Raw genomic sequence first — 25,853 nt, 5'->3', positions numbered from 1 at the left:
AATATAAGTAACAACCTAGTGAAGTGGTTGGTACCAATCCAGAGGTAGAGATAGCTGATTAAGAAACTAGAGGATTCAGCGATGATTGTTGGAGCACGCTCATATTTGTTGATTTGAAAGTATTCAAAAAGTGGTGAGACTATTTTATAAAGTCTGGTAAGTATTGACAGTCAATTGAGGCTTGTCACATTGGGAGACACTCGTCTGATGCACATATGCAAAACACTGCCAAACCACATGCCCAAGCTCAAACTGTATAGTGCAGAGTGAGTAAAAGGCACGGCAGATAAGATGTTCATGCCGTGGCCACAAGGGAATCACTGTCAAAAGTGGTATTGCAACACATGACCACATACTTGCATGTGGTGTACACAGGAAGAAAATAGAGAAAAGATTAGCGATCCTAGAGCTTTGGAAAATATACCAGTAAGAAATAGAAGATCTGCCAACTGAGGAGTGGATGCTTAGCCAGTTTACAGAGGAAGGTGTTGAGCCTGCAGCTCCCCTCACCTCGCCTGAAGTGAAAGGCCCTAGTGCGGAAGAACTAGGGTTGTATCCTCTAAAGGAACTGAAAGCAGCGTTGGGGTATAGTAATCCAATATACAAACCACCCGCATATAGCGGTGACGATAGTCCTGAAGATAGTAAAAGACAAGAGGAGATCTTTAAGATCATACAAGACAAAGAATACAAGAGTGAGCGATCGAATGCATTGACAGAAATAGAAAGAGAGATTAAGAGATGGAAGGGTGAGAAGGATAAAGGTGACAAGGTAACGCTCGGGCAGAACAAATGGATGGGAGGACATATATTACTCAAGCTAGATGGGAAAAGCATCGAGGAAGTTAGGCAAAGAGAAGACAAGGACGGACAGGATAGAAAAGACCGGGATCGAGAAAAGAGATTGAAGGAAGACAAACAAAAAAAAAGAAAGAGCAGGGAGCAATGAGAACAGAAGTATCAGGAGGAGCAAGAGAAAAAGGAGGAGCGGGCAAAAGAGCAAAGAAAGTATGACAACAGGCAGAGAACAATAGAAAAGAGGGATAAAACAGAAAGGACAGACCCTCCAGGATATTGCAGGATGAAATGGCACATTTTTCAGCACATACCTTCATTTATTGCAGCATTTTTACAGCACATCTTTTATTGACTTGAGCGTGCACGATTGGCACATTGCAGGAAAGAGGGTGTCATTATTTGTATCTTTTGTATCAGTTAAATAGGAAGAGTACCAGATGTCTCTGGCTTTGGAGAACAGTTTGTCATTTTGGCTACTTTTTTGGTTTAATGTGCATGCTTATTTAATATTATTAATGGTATTGATCATTATATGGTGCAATGCTGAAAATTGTCACCTTCTATATTCTCCAACCCCCAAACACACACACCTCTCTCACCAACACACCTTTCACGTCTCACCAATTCCCCATCACAACTTGTATTCCCAAACCTCTCACTCAGTCACACACACTCACATGCTGTGTCACACTGCCAAGTCACAATTCACACTCTCCAGTCCCTGCCAAACTCCAAACCATACTCCCAAAGCACACCTTACGCTCCCAAATTCCTTCAGCAATAAACAGTCGTTCATTCTATCATGCTGCTTCTGCATATTGCATCCATTCTCCCATTCTATCGCACTCTTCCCTCATTCTTTCTGCCAATCTGCAGCTCACTGTCTCTTTAAAGCTAACCCCTCTCTGTTTTTGGCCCCCTGACCCCTCCAAGTACAAGCTCCCTCTACTTTATGTACCTCTGCTCGCTCTCTGATATCTAGCCCATCGCCCCACTGCTTCCTCTCTGTTCTCTTGCCCACCACTAACCCCTCTGACCCACTGCTCTCCCTCTGCTTTCTTGCTTACCACTCCACAGCTCACCCATCACTCCCCGTTTATCTCCTTTCCCTCTCATATTGTAACAATTTTGTAATTTTAGAAAACTGTAGATTTTGGCCAAGAGCCTAAAAAAATTGGCCATCTAAAAATAGAACAGAGGATATGATATTTTTAGATAACCCATTTTTGGAAATGAGCAGGTCACCTTATTCTCAAAGGTGACCTGCGCATTTCCGCGGGCCTGAGCTGTAGCGCAAATGATACGCTGGGCAGCCGCCTTGAATATGTTTGTGTTGGAAACATCCTCCTGACAATGCTCTATAGGCTCCCCGCACATTTCACTGTGATGGGCCCTTTGTGTCTCTCACTGTAAAATGCGACCCAACAAAAGCTCATCTTGCTATCCTGTTTGAGGAACAGAAATGCAAGTGAGACAGCAGCTGTCACACTTAAAAGTATTGCAGTAGTAATTAAAGACCATGTCACTCACCTGCACCTATTCAAAGCGGGCACATATGGTTGCCTACAATTTGTGCACATTTAAAAGCACATCTTGTAAATTTGGGATCTGCTTTTAAATGTGCAGAAATGCCCCCGGATTTGGGCAAGGGTGTGAAAAAGGCCCTCTAAATAGGTGCTTATGAGATGTGCCCATTCAGATGTCCTTTTTTAGATTGGGCAGCTATTTTTTTACGCAAGTGATGAGGTTGCGCATTTCATTTCTTGAGTAAAAAGAACGTTTTGAGAAAACGGGGCCCTTGAGTATTTTTTTTTAATGGTTGTTTTTACAAAAACAGTCATTTTTGCATTTTTTTTTTAATAAAACGCCCGTTTTCATTGCTTTTTGCGGGATCACAAAATCCCTATAAGATGGAGGGTCTGAGAGAAAACACATAAATTAAGGGACAAGAGAATATGGAGGCAAAGAGAGGAGGAGGAAAGGAGGGCAGGAGTAAGGAAAGAAGAATGAAGACAACAGAGGAAGAAAGAATTAGAAGGGAGGCAAGAAAATGAGGGAAATTAGAAGAAGAGCCAGAACGAAGAGGGCGACAGTGGGATCTTAATGTTAGCGATATTCATAAGGAGCCAGTAGGGCCAAGCCCAGCAATATGATGGAAAAGAACAGAAGAGTTCCTTCCGATAAAGGAATCAACATTAGGGGCATCTAGAATAGTATTGGAAGAAGAAAACTTTGGTATAGGAATCAATGGAGATAGGATTGATAAGGCCTATCAAGAATTAAGGGAAGCAATGCACTATGGAAGTCGAGGGAGGAGGTAGCAATCCCCAGTATTCCAATCATGAAGCGAACAAGAAAATCTGTTCACTCTCGAGCATAGAGCCTTGCCCTTAAGCAGACTGAACTTAGACAAGGGTGAAGGGAATGATAGTCACACTTCTTGGGGACGAGACATGTCTGACGAGGAAAGAGAATCCTTCCTTGGGGAAGAGGGAGTAAGCACATGCACCTCTGAGGGAAGCCTGCAGACAGACAAGGAAGTAAAATGGTTGGATTTAGAACAACCTATGGATAGTATGCCCGATACTATAGCATATCCAGAGCATCCCAGAGAACGATTGTTAAGTGAGAAGGGAGAATCACCACCATATGTGAGCAGACTAATATCGTTACCAGCAAGGAGACGGTCAGGGATGATTGTCCCTGTCATGGATAGGCTGACAATGATAGCCAAATGCAGGTTAGGGTTTACACAGTTTCCCTTATTGGAAAAAGGGGGAGCAAGACCATAGTATATTCCATGACCGCAGATGGATAAGGACAATTTAAGGTGCACGCTCCCGAGCTTGATTTCGGGCGCTGGGAAATGTATATATGAATTAGAGGAAAATATGTAAGTGTGACAGCACAAAACAGAGTGCATGATGGAACGCTGTTTAATAATTGCAGGACAGATGTGTGGAGGGCTCTTAGAAGACAGTATCCCAATACATCAGATATGGGTGCAATCATGACACGTAAGATGAAGGAAGATGAAGACTCTATTGCTTACATTCGGGATATTCAAGAGCGATGGCAGATTGAAACGCGAGAGCTGTGGGAAAAATCAATGGCATTATTTAACCACATTTTATGTCAGGGGTTGTCCGAGCCAGTACAAAGGAAAATGAAGAAACAAGTGGGAATGGAAGCAAAACCATTGGATGAGATACAAGTGACCCCCCGTGTTGTTCCCTTGTGTCCCCCCCACCCCCCATCCTGTACATACGAGTCTGTCCTGATACATTCTGGTTTCACCATCACCGTCTCGTGGCCAATGCTGGATTTGACTTTTATAGACTTCATTGATTCACAGTGCTTCACCCTTTCTTAACTCTTATGCTGGACTTCCTTTGCATCTTGTACTCATGGTGGCCATGAATCATGCTGTTCCCATCTTCATCTTGTATCCTGGTTTGCAACATTATGTGTTACTACTGACTTCTGCAATTGTATTTGCTCTCCCTTCTTGCCTCTCTACTGTCTTTGACAGCTTACTCTCTGTTCTCTCCTCCCCTCCCCTCTCCCTTTTCCTATCTCCTCCCCTCCTCCCTTTACTTTCTTCTATGCACTTAATCTCTCAGAATTGTCCCTGGACCTAGTATGATAGCAACCTCGCCTGTCGCTCCCCCATTCCCTTACTGTCCTCCCCTCCCTCCAGCACTATCTGAAACATTGTCAGGCCTAGTACGATAGTCACTTGTTTTGTTCCTCCCTTCCCTTTCTGCACACCTCTCCCTCACCTTTTGTTTTCCTCCGGCTCTACCAGAAATGTTGTCAGGCCTAGTGCGGTAGTCGCCTGTCTGTTTCCATTTCCTTACCACTCTCCCCCTCCCTTCCTAATCTATGTTTTAGCACTTGCACTATCTGAAATGTCGTGAGGCCGAGTATGATAGTTAATTTCACATCCTTACTGTCCATGGCCTGTAAGAATGTCATTGTATTTTCCCTTGTTCCCTGCCTTGCCTTGAAGCGCTTTGAAACACATTGGGCCTCATTACGACCCTGGCGCTAATGGGTTAACAGCGCCATAAAAGGCTGCAGCGCTGTTAACCCATTAGCGCCTAATTACGAGGTCCCTTTGCGGGACCCGACCTTAACAGCTGGTCTAGACCAGCCATTAAAGTAGGGACCCACAAAGGTACCTTCGTGGTAAGTATGGTACCGCAATTTGCGGTACCGTACTTAGCGCCTTCACCATTCCCATTATGCCCTATGGGGCAAAAATGGGAATGGGGAAGGGCCATGGGGAAATAGGGAAATACCGCCCCGTCAACCTTGGAATGGGGCGGTATTTCCCCATTTCACCATGGCGGACACGTTACGATACCGGCGCCAACCATGGTGCTGATAGCGCCATGGTTTAGCGCCAGTATCGTAATGAGGGCCATTGTGTATAGGCGCTATAACTATCATATCATATCATATCATAATAGTGCATCACTGTCAGTAATTTCAAGAGAAAAATAAGAAGAAAGATGAGAATAGGAAAATCGAGGAAGCAAAGTTAGTTCAGAAAACAAATTGTCAGAGTTTGCCATGGAAGGGGCGGTATTGACAAAGGGAGAAGGACTGGGAATGCAGGAAGCAGTGGGTACATTGCAGGCAAATAATCAGTGCCCGATGGACCAAGGCGGTTATGGGTTCATGCCACGAGGCAGAGGTAATGGCTATAAAGGAAGGGGTGGATTCCAAAATAATTAAGGTGGATTTTAGAATGCACAGAATGAGAATTAGAATATCCAGGGAGGATTTAACCAAGGGGGACTAGTTAGGCGGGCTCCCCCCTGTATGTCTGACCTGTGGGATGACAGGACACATTGCACGTGTATACGGGAGCCAAGAGGATGTACAAATGGTAAATCACAAGAGGAGGAACAGCCTATCCTCCACCATATAGCACACATACTAGGGAAGGATTTGCACAAGATCAAACATTGTAGAAGACACAAGCCCCGCAAGTGCAGGAGATACGGCAACCAGAGCAAGTGCAAATGAATCCACTGCAAGGGCAGTCGCAGCTGGCCCCCATGCAGACACAGCAGTATGCAAACACAGGACAAGTGCTGACACCAATAATAGGAGTTGTCACTGTGGTAGGAGGAAATCCTTTCACAAGAACAGGAATAACCCTGTACCCACAATAGGACAGCTCACAGGGTGACTTGATGTGTTCAGTGCTATCAGTGACACCAGATCCCCAAGAGGAACCAAGGGTCGATGTAACGATAGGAAGCAATATTTGTTATTTTTTGGTAGACACTGTGGCTACTCGTTCATGTAAACAAGAGGGAACATATCCAATGTTGGGAATTGCCATGAATGCTCAAGGGTTCTCTGGAGCTACAAGTCGAGTTCATTTTAGTGATGAATTAGCAGTCTCTATAGGAGAGTGTGCCATGTCTGATCCTTTGTTGTATTCCTGGCAGACACCAGTTAACATTTTGGGAAGAGATTTGATAATAAAAGTAAACATGACAAATGTACTGAAAAGGGGATAGTGTGTTCAATCCAGGGTTACAGTATTTAAATGTGGGAGAATTTCTACTGGCGTTCACAGGGCAAGTGGCTCTCTGATGCCTTCCAGTAGAGCCAGAGGTTTTCCTATATGGGGTGAGCATTCTATTGACATGGCTACCTGGCTTAGTGGAAAAAATTGTGAGAATACCTGATGAGTTTCTGTATAGACCACAGATACCTATGGACGTAGAGGGTGGACATACTGTCCCTATATAATTGGAAGTAGCCATAGTATGAAGGGAATTGGTGATGCTCGAAGGAATGGACGATCAGCGTAGAGCATCGAGGACAGTAATAGCTCACGAAGAAGGGTATAGATTGACGGATATAACTGATGATGACATGTTCAGGGAAGACCAAACAGATGATGAAGTGGTGTTCTTTATGAGCATCACATACTGGATAAGAATAGAGAAGAGGGAAGCCCCAAAATGAATGGCAATAATGTGGCAGTGTCTAGCATTTTTTCAGGAATACTTAGAGAAGGTGCCCAGCGTCCTATGGACTACAGGCCCTTATGATGTAAGGTTGTTAAAGGGGATAGGGGAAGTCAAAATAAAACTGAAGCCAGGAGCAATTTTGCCCTGAGCAAGACAGTACCCCATGTCTCGAGAGGCTAATGGGGGTATATTTAAGATCATTTCAGCACTGATGAAACAAGGTATTCTGGTGCCATCGGAATCATTTTGCAATACTGCAGTACATCCAATCAAAAAATCAAAAGAAGAGTTGTGGAGATTTATACAAGATATAATATGAGACTGATTAACCAGATTGTAGAGGCAGAGTTTCCTTTAGTTCCTAACCCAGCTATGATACTATGCAGTACCCCACCTCGATATTTCTCTGTGATCGATTTAAAAAAAAATGTTTTTCCGATCCTGTTGCACAAAGATTCACAAGACTTGACTTCCTTTACATTTTGCCAAACTCGACTGAAACATACTCGCTTTCTCCAGGGTTACTGTGAGTTTCCATTGATCTAGAGTCCTACAGATGGAGTTAGGTAATATTGATCTTAAGAGTGCTTTGATACGATTCAGTTGACAAGCAGACAATGGACACAAGGTAGACAAAGAGAAGTTACAGTACTGTCAAGAAGAGGTGTTATACATAGGGCAGTTAATTTCACATGAAGGAAAAAGGTGACACCTGAAAGAGCTGAGGCCATTATGAAAACTGCAAAGCCAGATACAGTGAGACAAATGCAGCAGTTTTTGGGATTATGCATCTATGTTAGAGCTTAGGTGTTTGATTACAGTTTATATAAAAGACCCCTTTGCAAGCTTTAAAGAAAGCGCAAGTGGAGAAAATAGAGTGAACTGATGTCATGATCACTGCTTCCAAGGAGTCAGGACCAGCCCAACGTCCTTGGAAGCAGGCCCCTAACCCTGATCCTAGGCACCAGCCGGTCCCCACAGGGACCTTTTGGACCTTGTCCTGGCGCCGGTGGCACCAGGCTCATCAGAAGCATAGGTCCCGGCACTGGAAGCGCCGGGCTCATCATTGGTGTGAAGGTGCTTGGGTGGACTTACCTGCGGCAGACCATGCTGCTTACTTACCAGACTCTTAGAAGTCCTCGGTGAACTGGGACTACTTTCTTACCTGGGTGGGGCAGCTCCACTCCCTGGATACAGCACTGGAACTCTTCTGGAAGCAGGAACTCTTTTCTTACCTAGGCGGGGCCGTGGAAGGAGATGCCTCATCACTCCTAGGCTATTTAAACCACACCCGATTGATGAAACGTGCTTCGCGTTATTCTGCATCTGCAGCAGAACGCTCACCAAGTCTGTTCCAGCCTTTCTTCTTTGGATCCTGAACCTGCAAGAATTATACTTACCATTCCTATACCCGATCAACATCAGCACCTGGTTAGCACAACGAACTTTAACACGCAGTGCTTACTTACCTGATCCATCGGCAGCGGCCGTGTCTCACGCTGCACCTTCGCCGGCAAAGATAAACAGCATTTCCATACTCACTGGCACGCTGTGCATTCCGGCTTCTTCACGCTGCATCTTCACCTGCAAAGATAAACAGCATTATCATACTTACTGGCACGCTGTGCATTCCGGCTTCTTCACGCTGCATCTTCACCTGCAAAGATAAACAGCATTATTCTACTTACCGCCACGCTGTGCATTCCGGATTCTTCACGCTGCATCTTCATAGACAACAGCAGTGTTACACTTACCGGCACGCGGCGAATTCCGGATTTCTTCATTCTGCATCGTCGCCTGCAAAGACAAAGAAAGAGACAGTAAGAGCGCTTGCCATACTTACGCAATTCCAGGCGCTTCACCGCCACGCATAAAAAGACTATAAAGACTAAAGGTGTCCAGAAACTTACCGGTCGTGCAGACAACGACGGTACCCATCCTCTGAAGTCAAGAGGCCAACGTTTCACCAGTGAAGGAACTGGCAACGGCACCCTGCACTAGACGCAGATGGAGAGCCCAGCATTCACCTATCTAAGGTGAGCACGTTGACCTGGGAGGGGGGCTCAACAGTCAGGCTGGGAGGAGAGAGATAGGGACATTCACAACCCAGACCTTTAACCCCCATATTATTTCACCTGCAGAAACCTCACGCTTCGAGTCCGACACACAGTGCGGAGAGGTTCGACCCCAGAAGCCAACCGAATCCTGCACATCACGTTTCGTGTTACAGACACCTTCCTGCCAAGACCCGCGCCTCCGTGGGAATCAGGTGAGCGTTACAACTGAAGAAATGGAGGAAGGGTTTGAAGAATTGAAAAAAAGCAATTTGTACAGCCCCCATTTTTGGAATTCCCAATGATGCTGAGTAGTTTTATGTATTTTCAGACACAAATGGGACAGTTATGACAGCAGCACTCACACAAATGACTACATTAGCCTTTAGCATATTACAGTGGGATTTTAGACCCAGTTAGAAAGGACACTTTCCTTGTGAACAGTCATTGGCAGCCGCGGTGTTTGCAGTTGAGAAGTCTACAAGTATTGTTATGGGCTGTTTTATGAGCATGCTCTGTAAGCCATTTCAGAGAAGCCTCAAGGTACATTAACATCCCAGAGAGCTTCCGCCTATGAGGTAATAATTTCAAATGCAGCAATTAAAATTGTCAGATGCAAAATAGTGAATCCTGCCACGTTTTTAGCTGAGCCAATAGTTGGCGGTGATCATGTGCATGACTGTGAAAATTATGTTGAATTATATGCTGATATACCCTGTGTGAAAGAAAATGCTTTGTCAGGAGGTGAAATTCTCTTTAATGATGGTACTTTGAAAATTGATCAAACTATTGGGAGAGGTCTTCAGGCACAGCGGTTGTAAGGCACAAATGAAATGGGGAATTTGAAGTTGTATCAAGTGCCATGATACCGTCTCAATTTTCGGCACAAGCAGCATTATAGGTAGCACTTATTGTCATGCTCCAAGAAGATGAATGCCAGGAAGTGACTTGTACAGTCACTCCACCTATGTGATGTCAACCATACATGCAGGGCTAGCACGTTGGAAAAGGAGGAGCTACCTCTGTGCAGATGGCACTTCAGGGCAACACGCACCCTTATTGGACAGGCTTATTAAGGCACTACAACTCCCAGTAGCCATAGCGGTCATTAAATGCGCAGCTCATAGGAAGCGAACATATTTTATTTCTTGTGGAAACAATGCTGCAGACATAAAAGCCAAGAGGGTTGCATATTATCCAGATATGTTGAGCTTCGATACTGACAGCATTAAAGAGAAAGTTGTCACAGCTATGTTGAAGCAATACAGGTTTAAAACTTTGCTGATGACCCAATCAATGGAAATTCAAAGAAGTGCACCACAGGAAGGAACCATGGAAACACAGGGGGTGTTCTTTATCCCCCACTGAAGCATTATGACAACAGGGTAGCACTGGAAAGCCACTGATGCCAGTAGCACTATTAAAGGTAGCGCTTGAGCAGATGCATTACCCCATGCAAATAACAAGGGAGAGTCTTGCTGCAGCAATTGCATAAGACTGGTTTATTTCGAATGTATTGGAGCATGTTGCACTATTTATAGTGAATTGCATCACGTGTCAAAAGTTTACTGCTGGGCATACACTGAGAAGAATTAGAGGGGTAATACCTCGACCGAATGGTCCTTTTCAGCATTTATATATTGACTACGTTGATATGCTGAAGATGTGCAATGGATATAGGTATGTGATAGTGGTGGTGTGTCCCTTCTTTAGGTGGATCGAGGCAGGTCCGTGTACATTCCCTGATACCACTTGCACAGCAAGGTTTTTAGTACGAGAAGTCTTCCCAAGATGGGGTGTGTGTGAAGTGCTGAGATTCGATAATGGGCCATATTTTGTGAATGAGGTATTTGAACAGATAGGGTTCTTCTGTTTATCACCTGCAAGGAAACAGAGTGTATGAGAGATTCAACGGCCTCCTTAAAGAAAGGATTGCCAACATTAAATTGACATTGAAGAAGAGATGGCTATATTGACTACCCTTAGCTTTATATGCGCTTCGGAAGCAGCCTGGCTCAGACTATCACATCACCCCACACAAACTAGTGAGAGGGAGACAGATGAGAATGCCTCTTACACCTCTGTCTAGAAGTAGAGGTGATGCCCAGACCCTAGCCAAAATGTTAGTTGATGAATTAAAAGAATATTTGACATGTAAGACCTCTAGCATCTCTCTCATTTCAGACCAACTCAAGCATCAGGGGGGTCGGTCTCAGAACACAGATGAAGTCAATTCAGCTACCGGCTAACTTGATCTTGTATCAGCACCCAAATTGTTTATTGGAGGTTCTATCCTAATCATAAATGTAACCAGAAAGTGGCACAAGTCGCGTTTTCATGGCCCCTTTTGAGTTGAAAATATAACCCCCTCAGCAGTGAAAGTCCAAGGCAGAAAAACTTGGCTTCACTTAAGTGATGTGAAAGTATATCAAGGCAAGCTACCCTTCCACAATTGTCAATCCAGAAGCAAGACAAGAAGAAGCAGTTCAGCGTGTGCAGACTCGCAAGATGACAAAGAAGAAGGACTATGAGGTGACCAGCTGTTAATGGAGATTGTGCATTTGGACTAAGACTCGTACGGACACTCCCTATAGATATTTTAGTAGGAGTGGAAACCTTGGCTGAGAGTCTTAGGAATCTTGAAAAATTAACTTTAGAATTACATTGACGTATCAAAGTTATGCCTAAACATCACTTCATGATCAGAACTTGGAAGCAAGTTCAATATTCAGATTAATTTCTCACTGAATATCTGATTCGTACAACACATGATTCTCACTGACAGCGATGTGCATAGGCTTGTGCTTGCTGTTTTTGTATATATCCTTCAAGCTTATCCTGCTCCTGTCAGAAGAAATGTTGATATTCACACTTTTTTTTACATGATGCTAAAAATGTCCCTATGATTAGAAGGATGTTAATTGTGATCAATGAGCAGATACTGCAACTACAGGAGTAACATAATTTGGTAAAGTGTATTAAAAATGAGAAAGATAGAAGTTGGCATGATTCTTGAAAATGAACGCGTGCAGCCAGCATCGGGATGGCGCAAGAGATGGATGTTGATGGTTTTATGCGTAGCATATGCTGTACAATTACTCTTTTTGTATTTCTGTTTCTCCTGTTTCCTCCTCTCTATCATATTGGTCCTGATAAGGCATATCTTCCCACTAGTTCTCCCCACTATAGAAACTGCTTTTGATTCACTTTGTGGGCAGTATACAAACCTTGCATATGGGAGATATAGGAGAAATGTAGAGGAAGATAGTGAGGAGATACATACCTATCTAGGCAATTCAGCACAGGTGGGTAATAACATGTGATATCAGCACATGAGAAAGGTGGGAGAGAGAACATCTAAGGAGAGTTACTATGTCTGTGCTCTCATACCCTATGCCCTGAATTCAGTACAAACTTTAATTTCAAGAGAAGCCCCACACACAATACCAGATGCCCCATTCACCTTGCAGTATGCATGACTAGAGGACAACTTGGATGGGAGAGCAAGATGCTTGTATATCCTAAGGGTGCACAGGAAGAAGTGGTTGTGAAAGCCATGAAGAGGATGGAATGCCCAGATATGACAAACATTGCTGGATCACCTGGGTGTTGGGAGCGAACAGACGTCTTATTCTATGGACAGGTGAAATCCAAGAAGGGATGGGAAGGAGGTCTGATGTCCTGTGCAGTTCATCTACTGAAGCCAGAATATGTTCAAGAGATCCAGAGAGAAAACAATGGGTGTTTGAATTCATGGGCCAAGCATACCAAGCTGGTGAAGTGGGTTGTTGAAGATGAATCAGGTCCAATGCTTGTGGTTCCATTGGTGAATGTAACATTGTGTTTTTGAAGAGAAGGAAGGAAACATGTGGTAGATAACATAGGCTGCAGGACTACTGTTGACGTTACCAGAATGGGAGCAGGGACAGCAGTCCAGATGGATAGATATAGGGCTTGTCGACCTAGGGCCTACATGAAGCTGCCCAAAGATTGGGGATGAACATATTCATTGGGGCTCATTCATGTTCCAGTGTTAGTGATTCCTCAGAGTGACCTGAACAATGGAGAAATCCAAAGGTGGATGCCCATTTGAGAAGGAGAAGATCACTTACATTTCTCAATCGAAACAAAAGGGAGAATTACTTCTCAGCAACATCAGTAGATGCATATGAGGCTATTCCATATGAACACAAATTGTTCAGTAAGACTGCTTCAATATCCACTACTATCTTCATGCCTGGGATCCAGACAATGGCTAATGCCAAATGGTTGCAGTTTACCAGAAGGGAGCTTCTGCACACAATCAACACTACAATAAAGGGATTCAATGCTATCAAGGAAGAACAAAGGGCATTACGATTGATGACCATGCAGAACAGATAGGTCATTGACATGATCACACCGATGCAAGGAGGAGTTTGCACCAAAATCAGGCCATCATGTTGCACGTTCATGCCTTGACAGAGGCCATAACATTGCTGATGAACCTGCATACCAAGATGGAAGATGGGACAGAGGACATTGCAGATGAGAGTTGGTTTGTGTCATATTCTCATGGATTCCGCAATGGATGGCAAACATCGTTAGGTTTCTTGGAGCAGTGTTAGTGATGGTGGTGTTTGGATTATGTGTGATTTTGTGTGATTCTGCGTGATCAGGATAATACCTACACAGTGTAAGAAGACAGCAAAGAAGGCAGTAGAAATGAAGATCATGATCGATGTCAAATCAGGGTTTGGACCAAAGGAATGGACAGACAAAGATAAAATACATAGAGGCCGCCATTGTAGCACCTGAAGGAACATTGTTTCTGCATCCAAAGAATGACAAGAAGAATGTGGGATGATAGGTCTATTGTAATCCAAATGGACAGTGCAGTTACATGACCTGGAGTGTGGATGAACATGTCATGTCAGCTGGGTCACTGAAGGGAGTGATGAATATCTGGACTTCAAGTTAAAGTATCAAGATGTGGAGATCGGTGAAGGTGTGGTCAATGGATCCACCGGGGGGGTGTAGAGGAGCAGCCGAATGCCTCTGCAGGATGTCCCACCCCCTCCCACTTATATGTTGGAGGCCTGAGATTGTGCCATGCTTGACACAAGCAGTTGTGACAATTCCGCAGCAAATCTTCGAGAAACGGTATTCACTAAGGAAAACCCTGTCAGATGTACTCCCGAAGAGATGACAATCTCATGGAGGAAATCCCCAAGGAATATGAAAAAGAGCAAGAAAAGGAGCTGATGACGTCACAAGATGCAAACTATGATGCACTGAGAAGACTAAGTGAAGAAGATGTATGACCCTTATTGAAACTGATGCTGAAATAAAGAATCAAGTAAATGTTCATATGCGAAAAGAAGATTGCACATGTGAAGAGCACTGCACAAAATGCAAGCCGTTTAATAGCTGTACAGATGTTGTAATGCAAGTCGATTGAGTAATCTTAGACGCTGGCTATGAGTAGTGAATGGACTGCAGGCAAAGCCCCCATTGTATAGAAACTGGACATCGGTGTCACAACTTTAGTAAGCTTAAACCCACGGAGAGAAGAGCTGAGATCTGTGTTGCAGCAAGCAATTAACCAAGATCATGGATGAGTCTGGAAGGGCTGTCTGGACTGGTGTCAAGGCTGTAACAGCCAAGGCCAGTTATCTAGCCTTGAAGGTAGTGAACGTGAAATGCTGAATCATCACTTGTTAAGGTGTAAAGAAAGAACACAATGGGTGCCAAGTCTTATTCATTTAAGACAATTAAATGCTGAAAAATAGACCAGATCGTGGACTCCTGGATGGAAATAGAAGCGGGCGAGGAGAGCGAGAACAACGATAGTGCATGCCTGCACTCCATTATATTTCCAGAGACAAGGATACTTAGCAAGGCGAAGTTCAAAGACAATCTTCATGGCAGAAGGCATGGGAGATGAGAGATGTTGGGCTAATTGGGTGAGGAGGTACAATCGAGTCCAACTTCTGGACCCTGGGGTATGAGCTTACGTGCTGCTAGTAAGCCAAATGTTCCAGACTGACACGAGCGTGCCAACCAATTTTAGAGGGCTGTATAACGAAGGGCCTTGTAGTTTGAGAGCCAATGTTAAGCAGTGTAGTTAATAATGATACAGATGAGTTGCACAAGACGTGGCAGAAGAGGTACACCTGACAGTAGAGACCCAATCACAACCAATCGCTTTTAGAAAGTATACTTAGATGTTCCCCTTGATCATATCACAACCCCTCGAAGGTTTCTCTTATTTGACACATAGAATGACATCACGTATGACGAATTTGAGCCATATAAATATAATTTTGCGTATGATGTGCCGGGAGCTCGAGCGAACATCCATTGATGTTCATTGTAACTCCCTGTTTTAGACAATTGATAATAAAACAGACACACTTTGGCAACTTCCTCAGTTGGTTCCGTTATTTGGTGTAAGAGTTACTCTGCTTCCCATCCATTGCATGACCGCTACCCAAAGGATTTTACGTTCATCACCATTTACTGTTGCCTGTCATGTTTAAAATGCAGGAGGCAACTCACCACGAGCAAACATCACCAGTCTACTCTTTTTGGATGTACGTTTGCTTAGGAATATTTGGACCAAAAGCAAACAGTTGACAGAAGTGTGTCTCCTGCTCGACCAAAAACTGCTCACATTTATTTTTCATGTTTTGTTTCTCGAGGTTTACCACCAAAATTTAGATGATGGGCTGGTGCTAGGCAATATTGATGGGGTGCGGGTTAGGAAAGGGTAGTTGTGGAGTGCGGGATGTTCTCACCTATATTTTGTGGTAAAATAATTGAGAAAAACAAACAAGCCAAAACAAAATCCAAGCTGTTTATTTCGAGCAATAGACATGCGTCACATTTGACTTGGAAGAACAGGCAGGGTTCGCTGGTTGTTGCACGTGTCCATGTCATTTGCAAGTTTGGCTTTGGTTAATGAGTGGAGGTTGTGCCTGCTTGTGTTGGGGCAGTGTCAGAAATGCAGTAAGTAAGTTGGACTTCGGTAAATGTGTTGAGGTGGTATTGTGGCAATGTATCATTTGTTTGACAATTCCTCGTGCCTGGGGATGTCTACTCACCTTACAGGCAAGAATATATCTTATGCCATTGATTTCCGGGTACATTTATAAGAAGGGATGGGGAGACGATTTTCTAGGAGCATGATCTGTAGATTCCACCAGACCATTCTCAACATTCCAGTCAATCACTGTGCTTGGTGTTCGAACGATCTGATTGATTGGAATGCCAGAATGTCGGGAAAGTTTATTTGGAACATCCCGACCTATAATTGGCAAACATATCTGTGCAAACATGTTTTCATCTTCTCATATGGGACACATTTTGCCCAGTCTGAGAATCCAATGTGATCCAAACCCCGTTTTCATCGCATCCTTATTGCGCATACATATCAGCATAAAGATGCTCTCTGCAGGTGTTCTTGTGTATTTCATATGGGCATATACGGCTAATTAAAGGTCCCAGAATATTAGAACTGCTCAGGACTGATTAGGACTGTTCAGAGCGCTGTCCTCTGCCTCTGCTGAGACGAATGTGTCAAGAAAATGTACCCAGAAGTTGGTGCATGCCTATTTGAAATTTAATTAAACTAAAAGCATCCTCTCATTCTACATACCACTGACAATTCTTGAAAAACTCATTTGTATTATAATCACCTGGTAGGTCTGGTGTGAGCTGATAACGTGTATTTTCTTCTATTATAGCATGTTTTAATGCTATAAAATGCTTTTGTCAGAAATATTGGTTCTACGGGCAGCTCCGCAACTCAAATGAGTTATGGCGTGTTGAAGTCCGAGAGGTGCCACTTGCAGGCTTACAGCAGGCAGCGTGTACTATTTTTCCCTATAGAGTCCACCTGCATTTTGCTGACGCATAAAGCTGGCAGGCTCCATAGGGAGTCTCAGCATTTACACCGACATGAAAATACATGCTGGAACAACATCTGGGGCATTTGTATAGTTGAGAGGAAGGGAGGCAGTGGAAATGCAAGCTGTGTTTCAGCCTTCCTGGCCGTCTTACAAATGTATGAAAAATGTGGCCTGGCATGAATGGAAGGCATTAAAGCCTCATGTAAGGCATTTACATCTTTCATTCACGTTACGCCACACAGCATAATTAGCTCCATTGTGTTTGGTAATACCCAAATGTGGGAACACACTGGGAGGAGATAGATGTGTTTAATATTGGTTTGGTTGCAAATAATTTGAAAGGCGTGAGCTCAGGAATTATGTTTCATTTTGCAATACTGGGACTGAAACATCTTAATCTATCACTATTTCCAAGTAATCAGGTTCACCCTCACAACACCCCAGTACCATGGTCCTCATTATAAGGAGGGCGGTGAAAGTAAGCGTCCCCAAAAGGCATATAACACACCCCAATGAGAGTCAATGATGGACACACCCCTGGAGGGAATGAGACCAAGACCAAGTGTGGTTGAGATTAAAAGTCTTTTTTATCTAAATCGATATAGGGCATGCAAAGGACTCTGCAAACTCCGCGAGCACTCTGTCTGACAATAGCAAAGACAGTCATTTATATTACAAATACACGTCATGCATGAGCTAAGCTATAGGGGCCACATAGTCTTTGGGATTGGATGGCGACGACTAGCTACTGTGTCGGCTGTAGGCACGGTGCTACATGACTGGCGGGAATCCAAGTGGTTGCATCACAGAGTGCTTGGGTCAGCCGGGCTCATCGGAGTGAGGTGCCAGGGCGCAGGCTTTCCAAGGAGATTCACTACTTCAATACTAAAACTTGCCCTTGTGGCCACTGATACACATTCATCACACCCGCCTATGTCACGTTGGTATGTAGAACCTTCAACACATCAATCTAGTACCAGGGAGGGGACACAGGAAAACAGTATGCAATACGAGGCTTCCTTTATACATCATCATAAAGTTGGCATTAACAAAGGATCCAATCTCATGGGCCCAGGTGTCTTGTCAGGGGGCACGGGTTAGGCTATCTTCATCATTCTATTCTGTTAGATGTAGTGAGTGATAGTTTTATGGTATGTTAGTACAAGGGTGAATAACTGTTTCTATGGCCCATTAAACTTAGGGTGAACTGAAATACTGTTGGGTCGGAGGGGGCACATAGCTAATACCTCAAAAGGTGGTGGGAGTTGGGGTCATGTGGGTTGGTATACTCCTTGGCCTGGCCAGGGCGGCACATAGTGATTTTATGGTGGCATCTGGCGTCATAGGCATGTGGAAGATGAACGCTTGGTGCAGGTCCAGCAGGAATGCGGGGAGGTGTAGCTGTACTGTTTCAACAACAGAATACCGGGGACCGTCAAGCCACGGGGACCCTTGAGGGGAAGAGGGGGATTAGGTGTGCAGCTCTCGAGAAGGAGGGGGAGATGGCCTTGTAACTTCCCGCTGGTCTCTGTTCACGGAACAGCATGAATGCTCTTACAGGGCAGGGTGGCTGGGGAGCTCGGGGGCATTATGTAAGGGGCACAATTTTATAATTCACATATTCTCGTGTTTACTGAATCAATACAGTGAAAAGCTTTTCATTAACATCACATCATATAACATTCATTACTCTGTTGCTTTGATCCCACGGGGGGAAAAATGTACACAAAACGTGAGGTAGTACCTGGTTGGAGGATGCATGGGTCTCAGTGACCTATCACAACTTTAAACATGTGATTAGGATTTGTGACTCGAGGATCGGGGATACAACGAGTTGATCTTATCATTTCAACCACAGCGGATGTGGCTCAGAACTTCAAATAACTCACAAATATCATAACACTCTCAATCATACTATACACAAGCATTTTATATATTGCTCTTTAATCATTTTACTCTAGCAGCAAACATTGGTCAGTAAAATGAGCCTTCAATTGTCCATACACTTGACACCCTTACACAGAAATGTTCTGGGGTAGACAGGGGTCGTACCATATTAACGCGGGCAACTGGCACTATGGGTTTTGAGCTTTTTAGCAAAAGACTTAGCAGCATTGGATAAGGCTGGGAGACGCAGGGGTTTAACATTCATGTTTAACACTTCAGCTCGGGGAACAGGGTTGGGGGGTCATGAGCACCATTTATCATGGGTGTGGGGGGCTGTGCAGGGTCGAGGTATACTTGATAGGGACGACTTTGTTCTTTCCCAGACCTCAACTAAAAGTCAGGTCACCGCCAGGGCACTGATGTACTGTGGAAGGTAAATGATACAGTGTTTGTTCTGTTACTTGTTTGCATCTAGTTGCTCGTGAGAACGGACCTTCAACAGATCCACCATGGGGAGGAGGCTGGGGGGAAGTGCAGGGCTCGCTGTGCGCGGACAAGTGGGGGGAGAGCTGCAGCTTCTGCAGGCAGCCTGTTCCACAGAGGCCTGGGTTCAGTATGCTCAAAATGGAGTCTAAGTGTATTACAAAATGGAGTCTATGTTATGCTACAAGGTGAGCCATGCAGCCCCGCGTGTTTATCCGCAGCCGCCCTGCCTCCTGGGCCCAGGTGCATGGGGGCTGCTGCTAAGGGCCCTTAGCTCCACCGTGATTATGTTGAATCCTTCTTCAGTGTCGTTGGCCAGTTGGATCAGCTCCCAGTGTGTTATTTGCAGCCAAATTGCATTGGCTCGCGCTTGGATACTAGGGACGAGGGAGGCAAAGAATGTTTCAGCATAGTTGAATAGCCGTAACCTGTCAGGAATTTGTGCCAACAGTTCTGTGGAAGCTTTGGCTATGTAGTTGGATGATCTCTGCTTGCTCGACATCCGACTTTGCATGCTTTCCGCGGATAGGGCATATATTGGAGTTTCTTCCGTTGGTTGCATATGCTCTGGGACTTGGATGGCTTGCAGTCCATTTTCCCCTTTGATATGACTCTCTGGAACCAACATCAGGGCGGAATGCAGCGTTGTCAAAGAACATGTGCCCCTCCAGGATTGTGGGAGGTGCAGGTATGCCTGTTTACCGCAGACCCAGTAGGTGTCCATGAGGGCAGCTGTCCCTTTCTTCATGTCGGGGATGATGAGCGTTTTGTTACAGTTTTTATTTGTGCCCATGTTGTTTTTTCCCTCGCCAAGGAAGCACAGTTCATATGTGATTTCTTTTTGCAATTTGAAGGGTTTTTCTATGGCTGTCACCCAGGTTAGCTTTGTGATGTGCTCGGTCCACACTGGTGCGCACGTTTTCTCGAACCATTGCAATTTCTCTGCTGGCAATCCTGGTAGCGCTTCTGTTTTGCATGTTATTACTTCCTCTTTCCACTTGTTCTCCAACAATAATGTTCCTTTAATCATTAGGAACGGTTCTTTTAAACATATCACTCGTTGGGTCTCGAATATCATGTTTTCTCCTTTAGCAGCATTTCAAAAGATACTGTGTGTGCCTGGAAGGTGATCTTCATTCTACATAGGGTGAGATGAAGGAGACACTGGGCATCTGCAAGAGGCAATTCTTGAGGCAGTAGTACCTTAGGTGTACCTGAGGTGTGGGGTATCAGGGAGCACACGTAACAGCTCTTGTCGGTTGTTTGCTTGGCAGTGGAGCTCATATCCGCATACCACTTATTTGATTGATGTGGGTGTCTAGGGTCTTCTATTGTGTTCAGCCCCAGGCAGGAACACTCATCATATTTCCTCCTCCCGACCTCCCTCCTCCTTCTGTTGTTCTTGAGGTACCCTCTTGCATTCCTTCCTACTTGTAGTGTTGTGCTCTGTTCACCCGCCCCGTTTTCCCACTCATCATATAGGGCAAAAAAACCTTTCAGTCATTTCTGCATTTTCTTCCTGTATGCTTGTGGGGAATTCATATTCTATGGACGGATGTGCTGTTGGCGTGACAGGGGTGGCGGTGGTGTCATATAACCATGATAAAACAGAGGAATTACGATCATTTAAACCATAGACACTATGTTCAGAGGCATTGTACGGGAAAGTGGGACGTGGGGTCAGCTTATTACCGGTGTGATTTGGGTGCTGTTCAGGGTCTGGGTGAGTGTCATATCCCCATATGGGCTGAAAGCCGTCCCATATTAGATAAGCTCCTTCTTTGACCATCTTGGTTCCATTCCCCATATTGGTTCCATTCCCTCCCCCCTCATTCATATCAATAGATATGAATGTGATTGTCCAGTATAGAACTAGTCCAAACTTTAATGTAAAAAATATGACAGCGCATACAAACAGACCACACTCATACGAATATCTCCGCAAATCAAAATTAACGTTCCCATTCCTGTCTGCCCTAATACTATTTGTTGCGGGCGGCACATCCGTTACCATGGTTTCTCCTATACATTGAAACATAAAAGTACATTAAGCATCTTCATAAAAACATGAATTATTTATCATTTTGGTATGAGAGAGAGAGAGCTCTGTATTGCATTACTCAATTGTTTTACTCAGTTATTTCATTTAAGTTACACCACACTTTAATGGTAAGCAAACAGTGGGAGAGAGAGAGAGAGAGAGAGAGAGAGAGAGAGAGAGAGAGAGAGAGAGAGAGAGAGAGAGAGAGAGAGAGAGAGAGAGAGACATATTGTAGTGTATTATTAACAGTATGTACGTTTTAAGAGTCACTCATTGAATCCTTTTTATATTACATCAATCATTACCGGTAGGAGGGGGTTGTTTCTCTCTTTTTGTACTTATTATGTCAGTTTTTCCCTCATCTCCACTCCCTCATCCTGTCCCTGTGTAACATTATCATAGGCTTTTCGAACTTCTGTTAAATGTATCCAATATCTCAGGCCCTTCACTTTAACCGCTGTCGGTGTGCAATACACTGCTTCGTATGGGCCATGAAACCTTGGAGCATTCCACCTACGTATGAAACTTCTTACATATACCATCTCCCCTGGCAGTAGTTGGCCCGTTGCATTTTCTGTGGCAGCGGTTGTCTCATTTCCTTCTTCATTTGTGAACGGGGGCGCGACCTGTCTTGCTATCATACGGGCTGCTTTTGTGAGCTTTGTCAGATAGTCATTGAATTCTTCACCTAATACTGTAGCACTTCTGTGGGCGTCTGAGTGTCTATGGAGCAGGGAGCATGCCGTGTGCATGCGCCTTTCTGTTACGATTTCATGGGGTGACAGGTGGTGGTCCTTGCTGGGCTGATTTCTCAGCTCAAACAAAGCCAAGGGCAAACAATGCACCCAATTTCTTTTCAGAGTAAAACATAATTTTGACAATCTTCCCATGAGGAGGCCATTGATCTTCTCAACCGTGCCGTTACTTTGTGGGTGATAAATAGAACATAACTTATATTTTATCCCTAGCAGGGCCGTTACTTCCTTGAAGAGATCATTTACAAAGAGTGTGCCATTGTCGGAGCGAATCGTGTCACAAATTCCCCAGCGTGGGAATACTTCTCACACTAAGAACTTTGCAGCACACTTGGCATCTGGGTGGCCACACGGTCCTGCCTCAACCCACCTGGAAAATAGGCACACTACCACGATCATGTAGCGCGACCCATTGCACCTCTCTCCTATGTCTGCATAATCAATATGCATTTCTCTGAAAGGGCCTGACGGCTTGGGTAGTGTCCCCCGCAGGGTCCTCAATGTCATTCCTGAATTATATATTTGGCATGTTGTACATTCCATTGCAAGTTTGGAAATTTGGTCCTGTAACCCTGGGACAAACCAATTCTCTTGTATCTCCGCTGCAATGTGCTGTTTTGCATTTTGGGCTGGAAAGTGGACTTGTTGGAACACTATTTGTAGTAGCTTGCAGAGCATAACCACCTTACCTGAGTTGTTTTGACGCCATAGGAGATCTGTGGGTGACTGGCTACACCCTCTTTTTTCCCACATCTCTTTTTCCTTGTTTGCTGCCCAATCTTGGATTTCTAATATTTGTGATATGGGCATCATATTATACCCGTCCGGGAGATCTTCCTCTGTGTTTTTCTGTATCAAGTACTCACCTGTCCTTTCTTTCGTTAGGTAAGATGCCTCCTTGGCGGCAGCGACCGCTGCCTCTTTCCCCAAAGAGATGCAATCTGTGTTGTTTGTGTGGGCCTGGCATTTCACGATGGCTACAATTGTAGGGTCTTTCAAAGCTTCTATCAATTCCTTGAGCAATTACGCGTGTTGCACTGGTGACCCATCTCCCCTGTGAAATCCCCTTCTCCCCCATCGGGCCAGTCCCTGTGCACTCTCGTAGTCATGTATGCTGAGTCTGTGCAAATTGTGACAGCACACCCTTTGGCGGCATGTAAGCTGCAATAAGTGCTACCAGTTCGGCAGCCTGTGCTGAGTAATGGGCTGGTAATCGCTGCTGTACTAGCACTTCATATTCCTCTTCCTCTAGTCTCACAACAGCTGTTCCCATGTGATTTTCTCCTGTCTCTGAGTTTATTGATGCTGATCCATCTATGAAATATATTTCTCCTTCAGCTAATGCATTTTCACTTACTGTGGGCGTGTCTCCCTCTTCACCTTTGTAAATTGCACAATCGTGCACTTGCATGTCTTCCATTCCATCTAAGGCCATCATTAATGTCTACGCTAATGGAACCGTCTTGGTCCAAGGCCCTCAGGCCAACCTTCATCTCTTTGATCGACGCTTCCTGCGCCTCATCAAATTCCTTTCCTCTCCTGCTGTCCCCCCTCCTCTATCCTCGGCTACCTAGCCTCTACCCTCCCTCCCTACCCCCTCTCTCTTTCCCTCTTTACCTCCGCAGGGCGTACCTCTGATCCGTACCCCTCCCCGGAAGTCCTTCAAAGATGGCAACCTTCTCCACATTGCCACCCTCCACTCTCGCTCTGCTGTCAAACATTCCTCTGATATCTGCCATCTTCTAGAGGAACTGGACCTTGATGTGCTTGGTCTCACTGAGACATGGCCAGTTCTGTCACCAGCTTTGACCCACTCTTACCAGACGGCTACAAGATCCTCTCTGTGGCCAGGCCTAACTGTGCTGGGGGTGGTGTGGCCCTCATCTTCCCCGAGTGGATTCCTGCCACTGTTACTCCCACGCAGATATACTCCTCTTTTAAATGTCTTGTCTGCCGACTCTCTCTCTCACCTAGCCATTCCCTTACCGTGGCTACTATCTATCGGCCACCTGGTCAAATCTCCTCCTTTCTCTGTGAGTGGGCGGACCTCTCCTCCTCACTCCTATCCTCAACCACTCAACTCCTCCTTCTTGGAGACTTCAACATCCACCTGGATGCCTCCTGTCCCCCCTCTGGACTCTTACGTGACCTCTGTGACTCTCTCTCACTCTCTATCCTCCCCTCTGGGCCGACCAATTCTGCAGAGCACACTCTTGATGCTCTGATCTCCTCTGACCTTCCCCTCTCTGTCCCTCTCTCCACTCCTCTTTCCTGGAGTGAACAGTTTCTCCTATCCTCCCACCTCACCCTCCCTACCCCACAGGCAAAGCCACCCTCATCACTGCCACTTTCCTTCTTGGTCATCCTACCCATGAAGCACATGTCAGTTGAGGCTTTTGCTGCCACCTTCTCGCCCCCTCCTCTCCCTTCGTCTGACTCCCACCCTGACACAGCCCTCTCCACTCTCCACTCTGCTATATCTGATACTCTTGATATCCTTGCCCCTGTCATGAGAATCCGCCTGAAGCCCAAAGCCAAATGTAACTCCTGGTATGACTCGGATCTCGTCACCCTTAAACGCAAGTGCAGGGTGGCAGAGAGGAAATGGCGTGCTTCATGTGCATCCTCTGACAAACTGGCCTGTCGCCTGCTCCAAAGGCAATACCGGCTCTCCGTTCTCTCCAAGAAGAGAGCCCTCATCCAAGCCCGCACCTCTGCGGCATCTAACAATTTGGTCGAACTCTTTAAAATCTGCAAGGAACTGGCCAACCCTGCAGCAGTCTCTACCTCTCCTGTCCCCTCCCAGGCCCTCTGCACGGCCCAGGCCTCTCATTTCATCTCTAAATCTCAGGACATCCTGTCCTCACTCTCCTCCTATGCCCTCCCCCCCTCTATTCCCTGCTCTCCCTCTGACCCTTCTGAAGCCACCACTCCTCTCTCCTTCTCTGCCTTTCCCCTTTCTTCTGCTGACGAGGTTTCGAGACAAGTCCGATCTATGAAAGTCTCGTCAAAACAGGTCCACCCCTGTTCCTCCAAAACCATCAAGGACCACATCGACTCCTTGGCCCCTGCCCTTGCTGACCACTGCAATCACTCTTTCGCCTCTGGAGTCCTCCCATCCCCTCTCAAGCACTCCCTTGTGCACCCCCATTTTAAGAAACCCTCTTCCGACCCCTCCTGCCCAGCCAACTACCGCCCAATCTCTATCACTCCCTTCCTGGGCAAGCTCCTGGAGAAACTGGCCATCTCCCAGCTTAATCTCCATGCTGAATCTGTTGGCAGTCTTCATGACCATCAGTCTGGCTTCAGAGTCGCCAGAAGCACGGAAACTGCTCTCCTGAACATCCGTGAGGACCTGCTCTCGAACCTTGATTCCAACATTCCTTGTGTTCTCATTTAGCTTGATCTCTCTTCTGCCTTTGATACTGTCAACCATACCATCCTGCTCAACCGTTTCTGTGATAACCTGGGAATCACTGGTCAGGCTCTGGCATGGCTGACCTCTTTCCTCTCTAATCAACCCTCCCAGGTCCAACTGGGGTCTTTCCTTTCTGACATCTTTTTCTCTACCTGTGGTGTCCCCCAGGGTTCTAACCTCTCCCTCTGGCTTTTCAACCAGTATCTGGCACTTCTCGCCCACCGCATCGCCGCTCTCTGCCCCTACTTTCAGTGCTATGCGGATGATACCCAGCTCATTTTCAGGCTATCCTCGGCCTCCTCTTCTCCTTCCCTCATCTCTGACTGTCTTTCTGCTATCCAGGACTGGTGTGCCACCAATGACCTCTGCCTTAATGCCAGTAAGACTGAGATCCTACTCATCGGCACACCCACTCCCTCCTTCCCTGCAGGTCGCTGGCCGGCCTCTCTTGGCCCTCTTCCTGCCCTCTTCCTGCTCCTACCTACTCTCCTTCTCTCCTCACATATCTGACGTCTCTAAGAAGTCA

Source organism: Ambystoma mexicanum, chromosome 2q, assembly GCF_040938575.1.
Source record: "Ambystoma mexicanum isolate Mex_15411 chromosome 2q, UKY_AmexF1_1, whole genome shotgun sequence".
NCBI lineage: Eukaryota > Metazoa > Chordata > Amphibia > Caudata > Ambystomatidae > Ambystoma > Ambystoma mexicanum.
Note: the sequence above shows the minus strand (reverse complement) of the source record.